Consider the following 19,929-nt stretch of genomic DNA (forward strand, 5'->3'; position numbering starts at 1 on the left):
ATAGGGTGAAATACCTACTTTGACGCACTATACCATTGATGTAAGGCCAAGGAGAGCAATTTTTCTCCCCACCAAATGCTGTTGTTGAGTGGATGGATGCTGTATCTGCATAATAGGCAGGAGGTATAACATCAAAAATTCCAATGTGTGACCTTTATTAGAGTATCAGATGAATCTGCCTCGATTTCCTAAAACATAGGAACAGGAGTAGGCCATTCAGCCCCTTGAGCCTGTTCCACCATTCAGTTAGATCATGGCTGATCTGTATCTTAACTCTATTTATCTGCCTTGGTTCCATAACCCTGAATACCCTTGCCTAACAGAAATCTATCAATCTCAGTTTTGAAATTTTCAATTGACCTCAGCTCAACAGGGGGAACAGTGTTCCAGATTTCTATTACGCTTTGTGTGAAGAAGTGCTACCTGACATCACCCCCTGAATGGCCTAGCTCTAATTTTAAGGTTATGCTCTCTTGTTCTGGACTCCCCCCACCAGAGGAAATAATTTCTCTATCTACCCTATCAAATCCTTCAATCATCTTAATTACCTTAATATGTTACTCTATCTTCTATACTCAAGGGAACACAAACCTAGTCTTTGTAATCTGTCCTCATAATTTAACCTTTTTTAGTTTGGGTATCAATCTAGAACCACAGTGGAAAATTGGATTGGGATTTATTATTCATGTCTGGGATTTTATATACGATGCCTGAATTAGCCAGTCTCTGATAGTTAACTCCTACTTGCCAATGTCATGAAAGACTGAATTGATAGAGGTGAATTGCAGAACAATTTAAGTGTATCTCAATATTGCAGCATCAACTAGGTTTTCTTTGATAACAGCTTGGCGATAGTTGGGTGAATTTACTAAACGGATCGATTTTGTTAAACAGAATGGCGACGGAAATTTAGTGAGGGGGGGGCAGGAGGTGCTAAGTAATTTAAACCAAGGGGCAACAGTAAATAAGTAAGTAAATAATCAGAGCAATTAATTAAATCTAAGGGGATAAAATTCAAATCAACTAGAGGAGACCAAAATTAAAGAGATCTAAATTGCATAAAATAAAAATCTGGCGTACATAAGTAATAGGAGTTAAGGGGATACTAAAATAAAGAAATTAATGAACAAAAAAACAAGGCTAATTAGTTACAAATTAATCTGAAATCAAGCCAAATCCATCTACTAAATATATAATCGAGATCTCAAGTAATTCTGTTATATCTAGAACTAAATTACTACAAATAAATAAAAACTAGAAATGGCAGTGCAGGCTGTGTTGGTACTGAGATATGTTGGAGTTTGTGGCGAGTGAGACTGTCTTGGATTGCCACATCTGCAGGAAATGTCTTTGCCTTGAGAAACTCCAGCTCTGAGTCCTTGAGTTAGAGACATTGCGACACATGGAGGAGGAGGAGGAATTTTTGGATAGTTTTCTCCAGAGTAGTCGCACCTCAGGAACACATAGGTACATAGAATTACATGGAATGTATGGCACAGAAACAAGCCATTTGGCTCAACAGATCCATGCCAATGTTTCAGCTCCACACGAGCCTTCTCCCTCTCTGCATCATCTAGCCCAACCAGCATGTCCTTCTATTCCTTCGTATGTTTATCTAGCTGCCACTTAAATGTATGTTATTCACCTCAACTTGTTGTGGTCGTGAGTTCTACATTCTAACCATTGGGTAAAGAACATAGGAACAGGAGAAGGCCATTTAGCCCCGGAGCCTGTTCTGTCATTCAGTGAGATCATGGCTGATCTGTGACCTAACTCCATATACCCGCCGTAGCCCCATATCCCTTAATTCCTTTGGTTAACAAAAATCTATCAATCTCAGATTTAAAATTAACAATTGAACTAGCATCAACTGCTGTTTGCGGAAGAGAGTTCCAAACGTCTACCATGCTTTGTGTGTAGAAGTGTTTTCTAACTTCACTCCTGAAAGACCTGGCTCTAATTTTTAGGCCATGTCCCTGAGTCCTGGACTCCCCAACCAGCGGAAATAGTTTCTCTCTATCTACCCTATCAGTTCCCCTTAATATCTTGAAAACTTTGATCAAATCACCCTTTAATCTTCTAAATTCCAGGGAATACAACCCTAGTTTGTGTAATCTCTCCTCAAAATTTAACCCTTGGAGTCCAGGTGTCATTTTAGTAAATCCGCGCTGCTCTCCCTCAAAGGGCAATATATCCTTCCTAAGGTGCAATGCCCAGAGCTGAACACAGTACTCCAGGTGTGATCTATCCAAGGCTTTGTATAGTTGTACTATAACTTCTACCTCCTTGTATTCTAGTCCTCTAGATATAAAGCCCAGCATTCCATCTACTAAATATAATCTAGATCTCAAGTAATTCTGTTACATCTAGAATTAAATTACTACAAATAAATGAATAAAAACTAGAAATGGCAGTGTAGGTTATGTATTGGTTCTGTGATATGTTGGAGTTTGTTCAGAGTAAGACTGCCTTGAGAAACTCAGCATTCCATTAGCTTTCTTGATTATTTTCTGTACCTGTCCATGATATTTTAATGATTTATGCACATGGATTCCTAAGTCTCTTTGGACCGCCACTGTTTCGAGCTTTTCACCATTTAGAAAGTACTCTGATCTATCCTTTTTAGGTCCAAGTGGATGACCTGACACGTGCCGACATTGGGTAAAACCATGGCAAATGGATTTCATTCACTTAATCTATTAATATCTCTGTAATTTTATGCTTCCATCTACACTGCCATCGGCAACATTGGATATGTGGCTTTCCATCCCATCCTCTAAGTCATTAATAAATACAGTGAATAGTTGAGGCCCCAACACACATCCCTGTGGGACAATGCTAATCACATCCTGCCAATTTGAGTACCTGCCCATTATCCCTATTCTGTCTCCTGCCGCTCAGCCAATTTCCTAACCAGGTCAATAATTTCCCCTCAATTCCATGAACTTGAACTTTAGCTAATGAGGGATGTCATCAAATGCCTTCTGGTAGTCCATATAAGCAACATCCATGGACATTTCCTGGTCCACAACTTTAGTCACCTCTTCAAAAAATTCAATCAGGTTCGTCAGGTGTGACCTACCCTTCACAAATCCATGCTGACTCTCTATTAACATTGGGCCTGTATACATTGGAGTTTAGAAGAATATGAGGTGATCTTATTGAAACATATAAGACCCTAAGAGGACTAGAAGGGGTGGATGTTTCCCCTTGTGGGAGAGACTAGAACTAGGGGCTACAGTTTAAAAATAAGGGGTCTCCCATTTGAGACGGAGATGAGGAGAATTTTTTTCTGAGGATAGTGAGTCTGTGGAACTCCCTTCCCCAGAGAGTGGTGGAGGCAGGGTCATTAAATATTTTTAAGGCAGAGTTAAGTAGATTCCTGATTAACAAGGGAGTCAAAGGATATAGTAAGTAGATGGGAAAGTAGGGTTGGGGGTCACAATCAGATCAGCCATGATCTTATCAAATGGGAGAGCAAGCTTGAGGGGCCAAATGGCCTACTCCTCTTAATTCATATCTACATGCTTGTCTAATCTCTGCACTTATACATTGTCACTTCACAGCTGCTACCAGGGAGCCGATGCATAACTCCCACTACAATCTTAAGTTCCTTTTCTATTTCTTAATTCTACCCATAGAGTCTCCATTGCCTGCTTACCTCTTGTTATGTAATTTCTTATCATTGAAGTAATTTCATCCTTAATCACTAAGGCTACTCCTCCCCCTCCACCAGTTTCCCTATCTTTCCTGCAGATCTTATAACCTGGTATATTCAGTTCCCAGTCCTGACCATCTTGCAGCCATGTTTCAGTAATGGCGAGCACATTGTACCCTCTAAGTTGAATTTGTGCCTGCAATTCATTCAATTTGTTCTTTATACTTTGTGTTTGTATAAAGAACACTTACTTGGACCTCACGCCCTAACCTGTCCTCCTGCTCTCATGTTTTTCTCACACATGTCTTATTTCTCTCTCCTAATTGAATTAATTTACACCTTTTTAGTTTTCCCTTTACCAATGGTGCCTAAAGCATAATTTCTGACTATCACTCTACTCTTTTGTCTGTTTTAGAATTATTATTTATACTATCTTTTTTTCTACCTGAGCCCTCCCATTTACTAATTTAAAGTCCCCGTGACCGCCCTATTTATCCTTTCCACTAGGACTCTGGTCCCAGCCCGGTTCAGGTGGAGCCTGTCAACAGTACAGTTCCTTCCTCTCCTAGTACTGGTGCCTGTGTCCCATGACATTGAACCCCTCTCTTGCACACCACTCGTTCAGCCACATGTTCACCTCCCTAATCTGCTTATCCCTATGCCAATTTGCATGTGGCTCTGGTAATAATCCAGTGATTTATAACCCTTGAGGTCCTGTTTTTTAAAAAAAAATTTAGCTCCTGGTACACACTCTGAACAGGACCTCTTGCCAACTCTTCCCTGTGTTGGTCCCAACATGGACCGCAGTGACTGGATCTTCCCCCTCCAATATCCTTTCAAGCCGGTTCGAGGTGTCCCTCACCCTGGCAACAGGTGGGCAACATACCATGTGGGACTCTCGATCCTGACTACAAAGGATGCTATCTGTCCCCCTATTTATTGGAGTCCCTACAACTACCACATCATGCTTTGCATCATCCTCCTCATTTTGGACAGCCTCCTGCTCCAGGGTGCCATGGTCAGCATTCTGGCTGTCCTTCCAACAGTCTTTATCCTTATCCTCACAGGTAGCAAGTACATGGTACATGTTGGATAGGATCAGTTTCTGCGGATCCTCGTTCTCTATCTCATCTGGGTTCCCCTTACTCTGTATTATCAGTCACACCAAACCTGTTCTGATCCTGTACCTCTCTGCGACGTGTGACCTAGGTCTGGAAAAAGCTATCCAGATACTCCTCCCCCTCCCTTTATGTGTCGGAGTGTCTCCAACTCTCCCTCCAGCTCAGTGACTGAGCTAGAGATAATCAAGGTGGAGACACTCCGACACATAAAGGGAGGGGGAGAAGGTTCTCGATGTCCACAAACTCCCACACACTGCAGTCGAGACACACAACATGCTCCGCCATGTCTTAGTTTCTCCTGAATTCCCTATTGGATTTATTAGTGACTATCTTATATTTATGGTCCCTAGTTCTGGCCTCCCCTGTAAGTGGAACCATCTTCTCCATGTTTATCCTATCAAACCCTTTCATAATCTTAAAGATCTCTATCAGGCCACCCCTCAGTCTTTTTTCTAGAGAAGTGAGTCCCAGCCTGTTCAAACTTTCCTGATAGGTATAACTCCTCAGTTATGGTATTTTTATTCATTCATGGGATGTGGGTCTCGTTGGCAAGGCCAGCATTTATTGCCCATCCCTAATTGCTTTGAGAAGGTGGTGGTGAGCTGCTGCCTTGAACTGCTGCAGTCAGTCTGGTGAAGGTTCTCCCACAGTGCTGTTAGATAGGGAGATCCAGGATTTTGACCCAGCGATGGTGAAGGAACGGTGATTATATTTCCAAGTCAGGATGGTGTGTAACTTGGAGGGGAACGTGCAGGTGGTGTTCCCATGTGCCTGCTGCACTTGTCCTTCTAGGTGGTAGAGGTCATGGGTTTGGGAGGTGCTGTCGAAGAAGCCTTGGTGAGTTGCTGCAGTGCATCCTGTGGATGGTACACACTGCAGCAACAGTGCGCCAGTGGTGAAGGGAGTGAATGATTAGGGTGGCGGATGGGGTGCCAATCAAGCAGGCTGCTGCTTCTTGAGTGTTGGAGCTGCATTTATCCAGGCAAGTGGAGACTATTCCATCACAGTCCTGACTTGTGCCTTGTAGATGGTGGAAAGGCTTTGGGGAGTCAGGAGGTGAGTCACTCGCTGCAGAATACCCAGCCTGTGATCTGCTCTTGTAGCCATGTATTTATGTGGCGGTCCAGCTTAGTTTCTGGTCAGTGATGACTCCCGTAATGTTGATGGTAGAGGATTCAGTGATGGTAATGCTATTGACTGTCAAGGGGAGGTGGTTAGATTCTTGTTGATGGTCATTGCCTGGCCCTTGTGTGACGTGAATGTTATTTGCCACTTATCAGCCCAAGCCTGGATGTTGTCCAGGTCTTGCTGCAAGCTTCATTATCTAAGGGATTGCGAATGGAACTGAACACTGCAATCATCAGCCAACATCCCCACTTCTGACCTTATGATGGAGGGAAGTCATTGATGAAGCAGTTGAAGATGGTTGGGGTTAGGACACTACCCTGAGAGGAACTCCTGTAGCAATGTCCTGGGGCTGAGATGTTTGGCCTCCAACAACCACTACCATCTTCCTTTGTGCTAGGTATGACTCCAGCCACTGGAGAATTTTCCCCCTGATTCCCATTGACTTCAATTTTACTGGGGCTCCTTGATGCCACACTTGGTCAAATGCTGCCTTGATGTCAAGGGCAGTCACACTCACATCACCTTGTAAATCTTTTCTGCACCTTCTCCAGTGCCCCTCTATCCTTTTTATCATATTGAAACCAGAACTGTGCACAGTACTCCAAGTGTGGTCTAACCATATACGACTTCTCTGCTTTTCAATTATATCCCTCTAGAAATGAACCCCAGTGCTTGGTTTGCTTTTTTTTAAGGCCTTATTGACCTGTGTTGCTACTTTTAGTGATTTGTGTATCTGTACCCCCAGTTGCCTCTACTCCTTTACCCCATTTAGCCTCTTATTTTGAAGCAGTATGTGGCTTCCTTATTCCTCCTATGAAAATGCAATACCTTACATTGAAATTCATTTGCCAATTACATGCCCATTCTGCAATTTTATTGTCTTGTATTTTGTTGCAGTCCTCCTCAGTGTTAACTAAACCCCCTCAATTTGGTGGTGTCTGCAAATTTTCAAATTGTACTTCCAATTCCTGAGTCCAAATCGTTAATGTAAATTGTGAACAAGTGGTCCCAGCACCGAACTTTGTATAGAACCTTGGTTAGACCACATTTGGAGTATTGTGCACAGTTCTGGTCGTCTTATTGTAGAAAGGCATTGGAAAGGGTGCAAAAAAGTTTCACAAGGGTGAGACCAGAACTGAAAGGATAAACTTTCCAGCAAAGGTTGAACAGGCTAGGGCTCTTTTCTCCAGAAAAGAAAAGGCTGAAGGGCGACCTGATAGAGGTCTTCAAGATGATAATAGGGTCGACATAGAGAAAATGTTTCCACTTGTGGGGGAGTCCAAAACTAGAGGCCATAAATATAAAATAGTCACGAATAAATCCAATAGGGAATTCAGGAGAAACTTCTTTACCCAAAGAGTAGTAAGAATGTGGAACGCGCAACCACAAGGAATTGTTGAGGCGATTAGCGTAAATGCATTTAAGGGGAAGCTAGATAAGCACAAAAGGGAGAAAGGAATAGAACGGTATACTGATCGGGTTAGATGAATGAAGGAGGGAGGGAGGAAGCTCATTTGGAGCATAAATGCAGCATAGACCAGTTGGGCCAAATGGCCTGTTTCTGCACTGGAGACTCTATGTAACATCTTACATTTAATGTCCAAGATTATAATATAGCTTAGTAATTAAGTTTGCATAGGTTGTCTGCTGTGGCTTCACCTCTGGGAGTCATCCATTGACGTCTAATTTGTTTGCTCGTTTCACCCTAGCTTAAATAATCTTGCACGTACATTATTTATTTGTACATTTATACCGCTTTTGTTCTCTGTGGTAGAGGGCAGAAGAAGTTTGGAACTCGCTTCCACAAACGGCGGTTGACGTTAGCTCAATTGTTAATTTCAAATCTGAGATTGATAGATTTTTGTTAACCAAAGCTATTAAGGGATATGGTGCTACAGCAGCTATATGGAATTTGGTCACAGATCAGCTGTTGAATCATCGAGCTCATTGAATGGTGGAATAGGCTTGAGGGGCTAAATGGCCCATTCTGTTCCTATGTCTGCTCAGAGTTTAACAGTTTATGCCTATCAGTCGAGATGCACTTTGCAATCTTTATTCTGTTTGTTTAAATACCTGTTAGAAATGCAAAGTTCAGCAGCTCTGCTTGCCTCTCTGAACCCAAGCATGGTAGGCAACTATAGATACATGAGCACTCATTCTTAGCATCGAGGTAATGTTATCCAACAATAGTCATTCCAAATCTGAGCTTCCTCAGCAGCTATGGAACTGCACAGTGGCATGCACATTGTAAATTGTCTGTTAAAGCAGATCCGTACCCTCAAACAGAAAATTCTGGGCTGATGTTCAGGTGTTGAAGGACCAGTATCTGCCTTCTTTGGTTGATGTGTCCCCTGGTCCGTCTAGTTTCTGTTATACCCAAGAGAAGGTACTTGTGTAAGATCTGGCAATGGGCATAGGGTCGTCTTGTCACTTTGCATCACTGTGTGGAAATGGCTAATGGGAGGTACAATTTGGAAGCTGTTGTTGTGCTCCCCCCTCCCTTTGCTAAGGGTTTGACATTGTTCTGTGCCTTGTACTGTATTCTAGATGGTAGTTACCTCAGAGTTGGATTCAGGTAAGATATTTTTGGAGGTAAAAGCTAATTCTGTCTGAAAGTGCACAAGGGCTACTGGAGAGACCAGAGGCACAGAATAATTCATATGATTCAAGTGCAACAAAGAACTTTTTTCATCTCCGTTTCTTACTTGGCAAGCGAATTAAGAAAGGTGCATACATGCCAACCTAGCAAACTAGTAAAGGCTGACAAAGCCACCACAAAGGTGTTGTCCTCAAGAATGGCCCAATGTACAAGCCTATGATGTGTGAAAATAAGAAGTTGCATGTGCTTTGTAACTTCAGCTGTAGGTTTACACAACCTTCCTTGTATTGGAAAGAAAGAAAACAGAAGTACATGAAAGCCTGAGTGGGGAAAATTGATATGTCGAAGGTAGAAAATTGGTGGTGCGTTTCTACAGGAGTCCAGGGGCATGATCCCCAGAAAATTATGAATTTTTAATAAATGTTAAGCTTTTTTATGTCACAATTCATAGATTTTTAATTTTTTTTAAAAAGAGAACAGTGATGCTTGAAATTTCAATAGATTAACCTTCCCTAGAAATTATTTTAGCAGTCACTGACCCACATCAATTCCCAACTGCTCCAGTCCAACAGTGGCACTCCTCATTTACATAGAGAGACACTGTACTCTATCCAACTCTGCACCCTTTTAATGAGATGCCCTTTTCTCTTGAGTTTCAGACCCCACATTCTATTCATCACCAAGATGGTTTCAGAGGTAGGGTGGAGTGAAGCCATGGATAGATTCATAAATGAGGATGAGGAATTTGAACTCTGGCTTGGGGGTTAGGGACTGAGTGGAATTTGGTGAAGACCGGAATAACTGGTAAGCAGGACTTAATGTGCGATAGGATGCAAGTGCTGATGTTTTGGATGAATTAGAAATTGTGTCGGGTTGAGCTTCAGTGGCTGGTAAGGACAAGTTGAGTCTGGAAGTGAAGAAGACATGGATGGGAGTTTCAGTAGCCACGGGAATGAGATAAGATCATAGGCGAACAATATTGCAGAGGTGAAAATAGCCTCATGAAAACATTGGAGAACGTCAGCTTTGGGGAGACAAGGGCATTAATGGGAAGTGAGGGTGACATAGAGCCAGAAATGGATGATATTGTCAAGATGGAAAGTGTGTCTGTGTGGACTTGAGAGGAAAGGGTTGACTTGGCTACAGTTTGATCAAATGGTCAGCAATGTTCGCTACCAAGATTCACAAAAATGGCCACTCGGGCAAAGTACTTCAGGGCAACCAATATTCATGAAACCATACTCCGGCAAGGGTCAGTGCCTTCAGGAGAGGAGAAACCAGGCAGAATATGGAAGGAGAACAGTATTGTCTTAATGGCTAATAGTCTTTTTTAAAAAAAAAATGTCCCATAGTGATTTAAGAAATGCTCTTTGTACGTATATGTATTCTTTAATTCTGCTTTGCAATATTCAGAATGAAAAAGAGCAATGAACACTTTTTACAGATGTTGCATGATTAAAATTATGTAACCTTATACCAAGTATATTACACAAGCCAGACAGTATAAGCCAGCATGATAGAAAATACATTTGTGTCTATTTAAGAACCTTCAAAATAATACAACCACTCATATCATCTGGTTTAAGGGGGGAGGAGAAGAATCTTTCTCCACCATAAGAATAATTATTGGAACTCTTACAAAACTAATTATTTTATTTTGGTCTCATCATTAGGACTGGAATTATGTCCTTGTGTCCCTGAGTTAATTTGGCTCAGTGTTATTCATAAGAGCTGACAGAATGAGAAATTTATATTAATTTGATATTCCCATAACTAGATGAGGAAAATTTGGCTGCAAATGAAAAATTATCCTGCTGTTCTCAAGGAAGCTGCTGAGGATGCATCGCCTTTGCCCCTGCCAGCTCTTTCCCAATTAATGAGGCCTACGCTGCCAGTTGCTTTGATCAGCGTCTCTTGTGAACTGTGTATTCTCAAAGAGGCAGAACAGAATGGTTAATTGAAGACATAGGGTTTCCCACCTTTTGTCTTCAACCTCTTTGACTCCAGTGAGTATCTCTGTTCTTTGTTTTTGGATTGATGTTCTGCTCTGGATGTTTGTTACCTTATGGAGTGCTCTTATGATTGGAGTACAGATTGCATAGTACAGTCAGGTGATGTGCATTTGGTTTTGAAACTTGGATGAAGTAGCTGCTGACATACAACAGACCTGCTTTGTAACCATGTGGCCTCTTGACAATCTTGTGTGTCTATGTATGTTTATATCCTTTTATTTCTAACATTACTGTAAACTTTTTTAAAAGGTTGAGAACAAATATCGTGGGTTTTGTTTTTAGCACATGTGCAGCAGCTGTATACAAAATTAACTAGTTTGCAAAAGTATTATCTGTCATAAAGAAAATGTGCAATTTCTTCAATTACTTTTCACAAATGTCCAGTAGGTTAGATCTGTTGCTGCATAATTATAAGGTGTACTTTATAACAAACACTTCATTGCTGCTGGTAATGTGACAATGTGTGTCTAAGCCTGCTCCTGGCTTAATATGAAGAAAAATTCATGCCTAGGCTTTTGCGTCTTGTAGCCCAAATGAAAGGTAACTAATGGCTACAGTACCACAGGTATCCAAAATAAATACCTTCTTTGTGGATTAATTATACTGATGCTGATGGAACAAATTGTTCATGAGGTTTGTGTGGCTTTTTGTGATTCCGAAGAAAAGTCTTTTAAAAGTCCAAATGCTGCTATTAACCACTTTTTCACCAAATTTTGTTTGTATTCTTCAGATACAAAGCAAAATTTGATAATTTCACAACTTTTTTGAAATTCTGTTCAATGCAAGCACAGTGCCTGAGGGAGAAACTGAAGTTAGCAAGTAGGTTTTGCTTCTAGTATTGCTTATAGCTCAGCATGAACTTCCAAATATACCATATCTTCAAATATTTGAAAGGTAAACTTTATTTATGTATGTGCCAGCAATTCCATTGCCTAAAGTGAAGCTGTATAAGTATCAAAGATGTTGAATTACTTTTTCAGGTGTCTCAGCTCCTGATGGGTCTTTCACCATGTTTGTGTGTAGCTTTAACAATTTTTACATCAACTATTTTTTGGAAAAATATGTAAGAACATTGCAATTATGCTGCTAGTTTCCTAAATATTTTTTTTGTTTTATGCTGATAAAACATCACATGTTTGGATCCTACATAGCCCATTGACCTCATGTCGGAGTGCACATCTGCCAGCAGGACTGACCACGCTGCTGGTGAGGAGGTTGTCTCTGTGTAGAGCAAATTTTAGAAAGATTTTCCTGTGTACATCGGAATCCATTTGGTATTGGAGAGACCTGTGGCCATTTCCTCAGTGTTCTGTATAAGGACTTTCATGGAAGTACTATTCCCCCTGACATTTAATTTGCCCACAGCTGTCCCAATTTGCTACCAATCTATTACCTTCACGTAATTCAGATCGTAATACTAGGGTTATACTTATAAAGCCGAAAAGCTACCACATGATGGGCACCTCCTGATGAGTACCCCCTGATGAGTTTTGCAACCTTGGAAACCATTAGGTTCAAGGGAGTGTGGGGGGTGGCTCGTGATAGTAGAGGTAGAGGGTATTAAAGGCATAATTGAAGATGTGACTTTTCAGAAAACTCTCTAAGGTAAGGAGAGATGTAGCTAGTGGAGTGGTTTAGGAAGAGAATTCCAGGATATGGGAATATGATGGCTGTGCCACCCTTTAGAAGATAAGTGGCGAGTGCTGCACCGTAGGCCAGAGTCAGAGAGCTGAGGGGGAGAACTTGGCTGAAGGAGATGGAGTGAGAACATAGCAGAAGAGGAGATTGGTGAGGACAAAGAGTGATCGGTGAACGGTGCTTAGTATGGGATGGGATGTGGCTGGTAGAGTTGTGTTGTGGAGCTCGAGAGGCTGATGAGAAGAGTAATTGAGCCTAGTAGTAACAGGCTTCGATGAAAGTGTCATCTGGCATGGGAGTGGGGCGAGGACAGAGGTGGGTGCTATTTCAGGCAGAAATAGGTCATGGTGATGAATAGAATGTGGCATCTGAAACTCAAGTCAGGGTCAAATAGGGCACTGAGGTTGTGCACTGTTACAGAGGACACACAATACTACTATTCAATATTAAAATATTATCTCCTGTTATTTTAAGCCTTCGGGGGATTGTATTGGCTTGTATTACCATGTTTCTTTGCATTGTTTATCAATACAGCTTTTTAATTGAAACCTTTTCAAAAGTAATGTCTGAATTTTCTGGAATGGCGTTTATGGTGGCGCACACGTTATTTGGATTTAATAGCTCCCTGTTCACATCGATCTATATTTATGCCATAATTTACTGGAAAGTCGATCCATCTATGGCTTGGTGAGGTCAATAGTGAATCAGGGACCTCGTGGACGGCACAGCCAATGGCTTACCCTGCAGACCAACCACGTGGCTCTATAAATAGCTGGGAACAGATGCCATAAGTCAGATTGAGTTGTAGCACTGGGAGGTAGGGGATTTGCAACTTCTGAAATCAACCGAAATCAACTTTAGATAAGAGGTCATGACTTTTTTAATCAAAAAACTTTTCAAAAAGACTGTTAGAAGTCATCGCTAGTGTCTCTAATTCCCCATCATTGGCGCTTCCCCGATGCTGAGATTACATACAGAATCCTCAGCTGGGCATCGTAGACAATTACCACATTTAGCGAGTGATAACCCTTCCTGTTGATACAGGTGACAAGGTCCACAAGTAGAGCCTTCAGCGGCACGTTGGTCCAATCGATGGCCCCCTGCACCCTGGGGATGGCAGCAATCCTGTGGAAGTTCATGGAGTGGTCTCTTTGCGACGCGGGGGACATGTCGCATTTAATGAAGCCGGATGCCCAGTGGAAGATAACACCTGTCACCTGTTGAATGCAGTTCCTCACGGCTCCTTTTGAATGATAGAGATCTCCAGTGCATGATTGGAAGGAATGACTGTTCCTGTAGAAATTGTGGGCTGTCATCACCTTCATTGCCACTGACAAGGCCCTGTGGGAGATGGACCATGGCTTTAGGTCTTCGTGGAGCATCTTGCATAGGTGGCCAATTGCTACCTTGCTGAAGCGCAGCATGTGCACGTAGAGCTCCTTCGACAGTGCCTCGAACGACATCCGTTTCCTGTACAGTCTCTGGGTAAAGTAACGAGATGGGTTCGGTCCCTGATCATGATGTCTCGATCAGCGCACCTGCTCCCTCTCCTCTTCCTCCAGGTCATCGATAATGATCAGGAACAGGGGAATGATCAGCGGAAAGACCATTACAAAGCTTTCAACTTCCTAACACGTAGAAATTTGTGGGGGTCATGAAAATAATTGCTTTCAGACACTAACAGCATTCTGTATGGCAAAGCTGGCAAGAACAAACGGCCAAAAATGAGATTTAGGGAAAAAAATACTTGGAACCATTTCCAGACTGCTGGAGTGAGGCTTCATAGCTTTAATAGTCTGGTTGACCTCTCAGGCTGAGAGTAATGTGCTGGCCATAAGTCACATAATTACCAGGTCACCCATGCCATTATTTTTCAGTCCAACTGGCTGTGGTGTGAATAATGGTGTAAATCCAGCAAATAGGTGATCCACATTGACTGCAGTGGAGGGCTGAACAGTGACAATGGACTTTTATTGGCTTTGGCAAGGCTAACGGTGGAGTGGCACAAATATGCCAGCAAAGTAAGGCACATTGCAACTCGTGGTATAACTCACTCCATTATTTCCTTGAACTTTTAAGTATTAACAATGACTGTCACCATTAACATGTTGTTATTATGGCATAAGTTTGCAGCAAATTCAGGCCGTAAAGCAGTTTTAGTTGGGGGGAAAAAGTTGTCAAGATAACAATAGCATTTTGAATTCTTGTCTCAACTCTCATTTTACCTAACAATTGCCATGCAGGTAAGTTAATACAAGGTGTACTTTTAATTTTTTAAGAATAAAGTTGTGCAGTGCTCACGTGTCAACGTTTGACGGGCAGAATTTGAATTGTTGACTCCAGAATAGATGTGGTGCTTCTAGCCCTTTGTTGCTATAAGGACTTATGGCTCTTGTTTCTCTCCAGCACTTGGATGACTTTAACCCAGCAATTGACAAACAAGAAGCGGACCCATTTCTTGACCTCTGCCAGCAAATAAAACACAAATCTATATCCAATTCATTACTGTCATCACTTCATATTCAATTTAGTCTCCAGTAGAATTTGAACCCACCACAAAACATATGAGGTGAAGATTTTACCACTATTGAAAGCTGACAGTTTGTGTTGTGACATGGTTTATCTTTGCCCGTTTAGATACTACAATCAAGGCTGAAGATGAAATCAAAGTTGTAAGAGGTAAAACTTGTTTAGTGGGACTTGATCTTGAAATAGATCACAATCATAACCATGATTCTTTTTCCTTAGTTTATATTCAGTGAAAATATGGAGTACATATTGAAAGGGGAACTGCAGAATGTATTTTAATATTACGTGATGAATTAATGCAAGAGGGGTTTAGATTACTTCTAATCTAGGCTCTTCTGGCTCAGTGGGAGAATGCACTTCATGATATGATTTGTCATATAAGCAGAAACATCCCCAGACTGATCCCTGGTCTGTTAAATTAGCTGATCTCAACTAGCATGTCATTTGAGGCAAGACAATTGGTCTGTAAACTAGGAAATGTTTTTAAAAAAAAGACCTGGGATTGCTCTGTGATGACCCTTGCTGAAAAGCTTGCATATGTTAACATTGTTGGTTGAGGACAAAATATGACTCAGCTGTGAGCTCGTTGGTTAACTAGACTGTTGATACTCATACCTGAAATTTTCGCAGTAGTTCTCCCGATCGGTGGGAGATTGGCGGAAACCCTAGAGAAATTATGTAAATAACCATTTCTGAAGTTCCTGCACAGATTCTCCTAAAGAGGATCGGGGGGACTCTATGGAAATTCAACTCAACCCTTCACTGTTTAGGCTTGTTTGATATGGCCCCTTGGGTGTGGCACTGGGGACCTGCTGAAATCTATGGAACTGGTTTAAATAGGAACCCTAACCCTCATCCTCACATGAATTCATTTTTTAAGAGGAAGATTTTTTTGAACTATAAAGAGACTGTTACATGCATGGATAAATAGTTAAATTCATAATTCTAATTTGGCCAAAGCTAAGTTTTGTTGGAGTCCAGAGTGGAGATTTTATTAAAATTAGAATTTAGATTTTAAGATGACAATTGCTACATTAATTTCAATAAAATGGTTAACCTTTTATTAAGCATTTTACGTTTTATTATATTGCGTTCCAGATCAAAAACCTCTTCCTAGCTCCATGACTTAATTTTTTTTGTGTTCTTTGGGCAAAGGTAGCATGGAGAAATTCTGATATAATTATACATAGTGTTTTTTAAATACTAGCTTAAGAGCATTACTTAAGGTGCCACTTTTATGTCCTAATTTGCATTATACTAATTTTCTTTCTCTGAATAGGTCACATGAGGTTGCCATTACAAAAATTAAGAGTTCATTTAATACCACTTTTCTGCCACTGGTCGTGACTAATAGTTTTATGAGCACTGTACAATATGGTATTTACAACATGTTGCAAAGACGTCCTAATAGTACTAAAAGGGTACAGCATGACCTTTATCTCCATCACCTGGAGAGGAGGTGTTGAAGATTTAATTTGTAGCAATTAAACCATTATATGATGAGAAAGAGAGCAGAAAGTTAAACTTAAATAATTGTGGGCTGTAATTATGGTCTTAAAAAGTTTCTTAAGTGGGATTGATTTTATGCTTAAATTACTTTGCTCTCAGAGGCACGGCTGTTAGTTCTAGAATCTCAGTAAGAAACCTGATGGAATGATAGGATTGATGGATAAATTGTCCACACTTGCCCAAAACAGGACACTGACTTCACTATAGTAGGACTTATATGCTGCTACAATCTTAAATGGATTGGGAAACCCCAAACATAAAGCCGCAATTCCACATTGTTCCTTGTCTCGACCAATGTGGTGGTCTGACCATGATGTAGTTTGTTTGCTCCAATTTATTGTGCGTAGGTGGCCTTTAGTTTATTGAATGTTATGCTGCAAGCAAGTGGTACTATTTATATTTGTCTGATAATGAGTCTGACTCCTCAGGGCTAAGGATGTTCGGTAAATATATTGTGTTGACCTGGTTATACTGGGACTTTCAACTGAATTCCAGTGTGACTGCAAATGTGATGATACTTGAAATTTTGGAGGAAACTGGAAATGGCCAGCAAAACATGACTGATAAAATGAAATATTTGAGTAACGTTACCCTCAAGGAATGAGATGATCAGAAATAAACAACTTTATATTCATATACAACACTGTACCCTTATTAATCATTTGGTTTACAGTTCGTGGTATTAATCTTTTTTCTCAATTTATTTTACTGCATTCTGCAGAGATTTACAAAGCTTCTCAGGTGATAGTACAAAAATGCATAACAGAATACATGTCTTGCAGATTACATAATATACTCGGTTATATAAAATTTAGGGCATTTTACAGTTCTTCACATTTGGGTAGGGTTATTTATTGACTGGCCCAGGATCAATCATTGTCGGGAGTCATATTTTGGGAAGGTAGAGATTTCTAGGGCACTAGGTTGGGGTAGTGCTGTTGATGGGGAGGAGTCAGGCTCTGTCTGTTCAGTGGCCAGCTTTGGGATCTTATCACCTGAGGGGATATACTGTGGACCTACAGGAAAAAGGCACATATCTACTGTCACTTTCCTGTAGCTCTAGGCACGAGCCCGTAATCATTTAGTTGGGTAGGTAAATATCCTACCAGTTCTTAGCAATTTGTTTGTCATAAAGGTCATTGAGTTACAGTAAAGCTGAGGGATGCACTCAAGTGCTGGTAGCAGTGAAAGCTGAGTGATGCCAGGCGATTGCCGAAGTGGAGGAAGGAAAAATTGGGGACAATCCAAAGAATCATGCTTGCGTATCTTCCAACAGTTTGTTTCAGAGCAAGCATTGTTGGAAGCTTGGACAGGTTTACCCAGAACCCTATTTAAAGTAGATCATCAAACTAAGTGCAACAAATGACGTTTAAAAATGAAAATAAAGCCAGTTAGGTAAGGAGCTGATTTCTAAACTACATGTGAACTATGACCATAAGAAACAGGAGCAGGAGTCGGCCATACGGCCCCTCGAACCTTCTCCGCCATTCAGTAAGGTCATGGCTGATCTTCGACCTCAACTCCACTTTCCTGCCCGATCCCCATATCCCTTGATTCCCTTAGTGTCCAAAAATCTATCAATCTTAGCCTTGAATATACTCAACGATTGAGCATCCACAGCCCCCTGGGGTAGAGAATTCTAAAGATTCACAATCGTGAGAAGAAATTCCTCATCTCAGTCCTAAATGGCCGACCCCTTATCCTGAGACTACGTCCCCTAGTTCGAGACTCTCCAGCCAGGGGAAACAGCCTCTCAGCATCTACTCTGTGAAGCCTCCTCAGAATATTATGTTTCAATGAGATCATCTGTCATTCTTCTAAACTCCAGAGAGTATAAGTTCAGAGGACAATTGTCATCCCAGGAATCAATCTAATGAACCTTCGTTGCACTGCCTCTAAGGCAAGCACATCCTCCCTTTTGTAAGGAGACCAAAACTCTGCACGGTACTCCAGGTGTGGTCTCACCAAAGCCCTGTACAATTGCAGCAAGACTTCCTTACTCTTGTACTCCATCACCCTTGCAATAAAGGCCGCCTTAATTGCTTGCAGTACCTGCATGTTAACTTTGTGTTTCATGTGCAAGGACACACAAATCTCTCTGAACACCAACATTTAATAGTTTCTCACAATTTTAAAAAAAAATGTTTTTCTATTCCTACCAAAGTGAATAACTTCACATTTCTCCATATAGAACCATAGAAAAGATACAGCACAGAAGGGGGCCATTCGGCCCATTGTGTCCGCACCGGCTCAAAGAACAATCAGGTGCCCATTCTAAGCCCACCTTCCAGCACCCGGTCCATAGCCCTGCAGCTTACAGCACTTTAGGTGCAGGTCCAGGTACTTTTTTAAAAAAGAGTTGAGGGTCCCTGCCTCTACCACCAATTCGGGCAGCGAATTCCATACACCCACCACCCTCTGGCTAAAAAGGTTTTTCCTCATGTTCCCTCTAATCCTTCCGCCAATCAGCTTAAATCTATGTCCTCTAGTTCTTGATCTCTCCGCTAGGGAAACAGGTACTTCTTGTCTACTCTATCTCGGCCCCTCATAATTTTGTATACCTCAATCAAGTCACCCCTCAGCCTCCTCTGCTCCCAGGAAAACAATCCCAGCCTATCCAATCTCTCCTCGTAGCTGCAATTTTCAAGCCCTGGCAACATTCTTGTAAATCTTCTCTGCACTCTCTCCAGATCAATTACGTCCTTCCTGTAATGTGGTGACCAGAACTGCACACAATACTCCAGCTGTGGCCTTACCAGCGTTTTATACAGTTCCATCATTACATCCCTGCTTTTGTATTGTACACCTCGGCTAATAACGGAGAGCATTCTGTATGCCTTCACAATCTTATCTACCTGTACTGCCACCTTCAGGGATCTGTGCACATGCACTCCAAGGTCTCTCACTTCCTCTACCCCTCTCAATATATTCCCGTTTATTGCGTATTCCCTTTTACTGTTTGACCTCCCTAAATGCATTACCTCACACTTCTCCGGTTCGAACTCCATTTGCCACTTTTCCGCCCACTCCACCAACCCATTGATATCCTCTTGGCGTCTACAGCTATCCTTTTCACTATCAACTACACGGGCAATTTTTGTGTCATCTGCAAATTTGCCAAATATGGCCCCTACATTCAAGTCCAAATCATTAATATATACCACAAAGAGCAAGGAACCCAACACTGAGCCCTGTGGCACACCAGTGGAAACGGATTTCCATTTGCAAAGACATCCATCGACTTTTACCCTTTGTTTCCTGTTACTGAGTCAATTTTGGATCCAATTCGCCACATTTCCCTGTATCCCATGGGCCAGTCTGCTGTGTGGGACCTTGTCAAATGCTTTACTAAAATCCATGCAGGCAACATCTACAGCATTACTCTAATCAATCCTCCTTGTCACTTCCTCTAACAATTTAATCAGATTTGTAAGGCATGACCTTCCCTGAACAAATCCATGCTGACTATCCCTAATTAAACCATGCCTTTCCAAGTGACAGTTTATCCTATCTCTCAGTATTGATTCTAATAGGTTGCCCACCACCGAGTTAAGACTGACCGGCCTATAATTGTTCGGCCATTCCCTCATACCCTTTTTAAACAATGGTACTATGTTTGCAGTCTTCCAGTCCTCCGGTACCTCCCTTGTATCTAGTGAGGATTGGAAAATGATCCTCGGAGCATCCGCTATTTCCTCCCTGGCTTCCTTCGATAGCCTAGGAAACAATCCATCC

This window comes from Heptranchias perlo, chromosome 11 (genome assembly GCF_035084215.1).
Source record: "Heptranchias perlo isolate sHepPer1 chromosome 11, sHepPer1.hap1, whole genome shotgun sequence".
In the NCBI taxonomy this organism is placed as follows: domain Eukaryota; kingdom Metazoa; phylum Chordata; class Chondrichthyes; order Hexanchiformes; family Hexanchidae; genus Heptranchias; species Heptranchias perlo.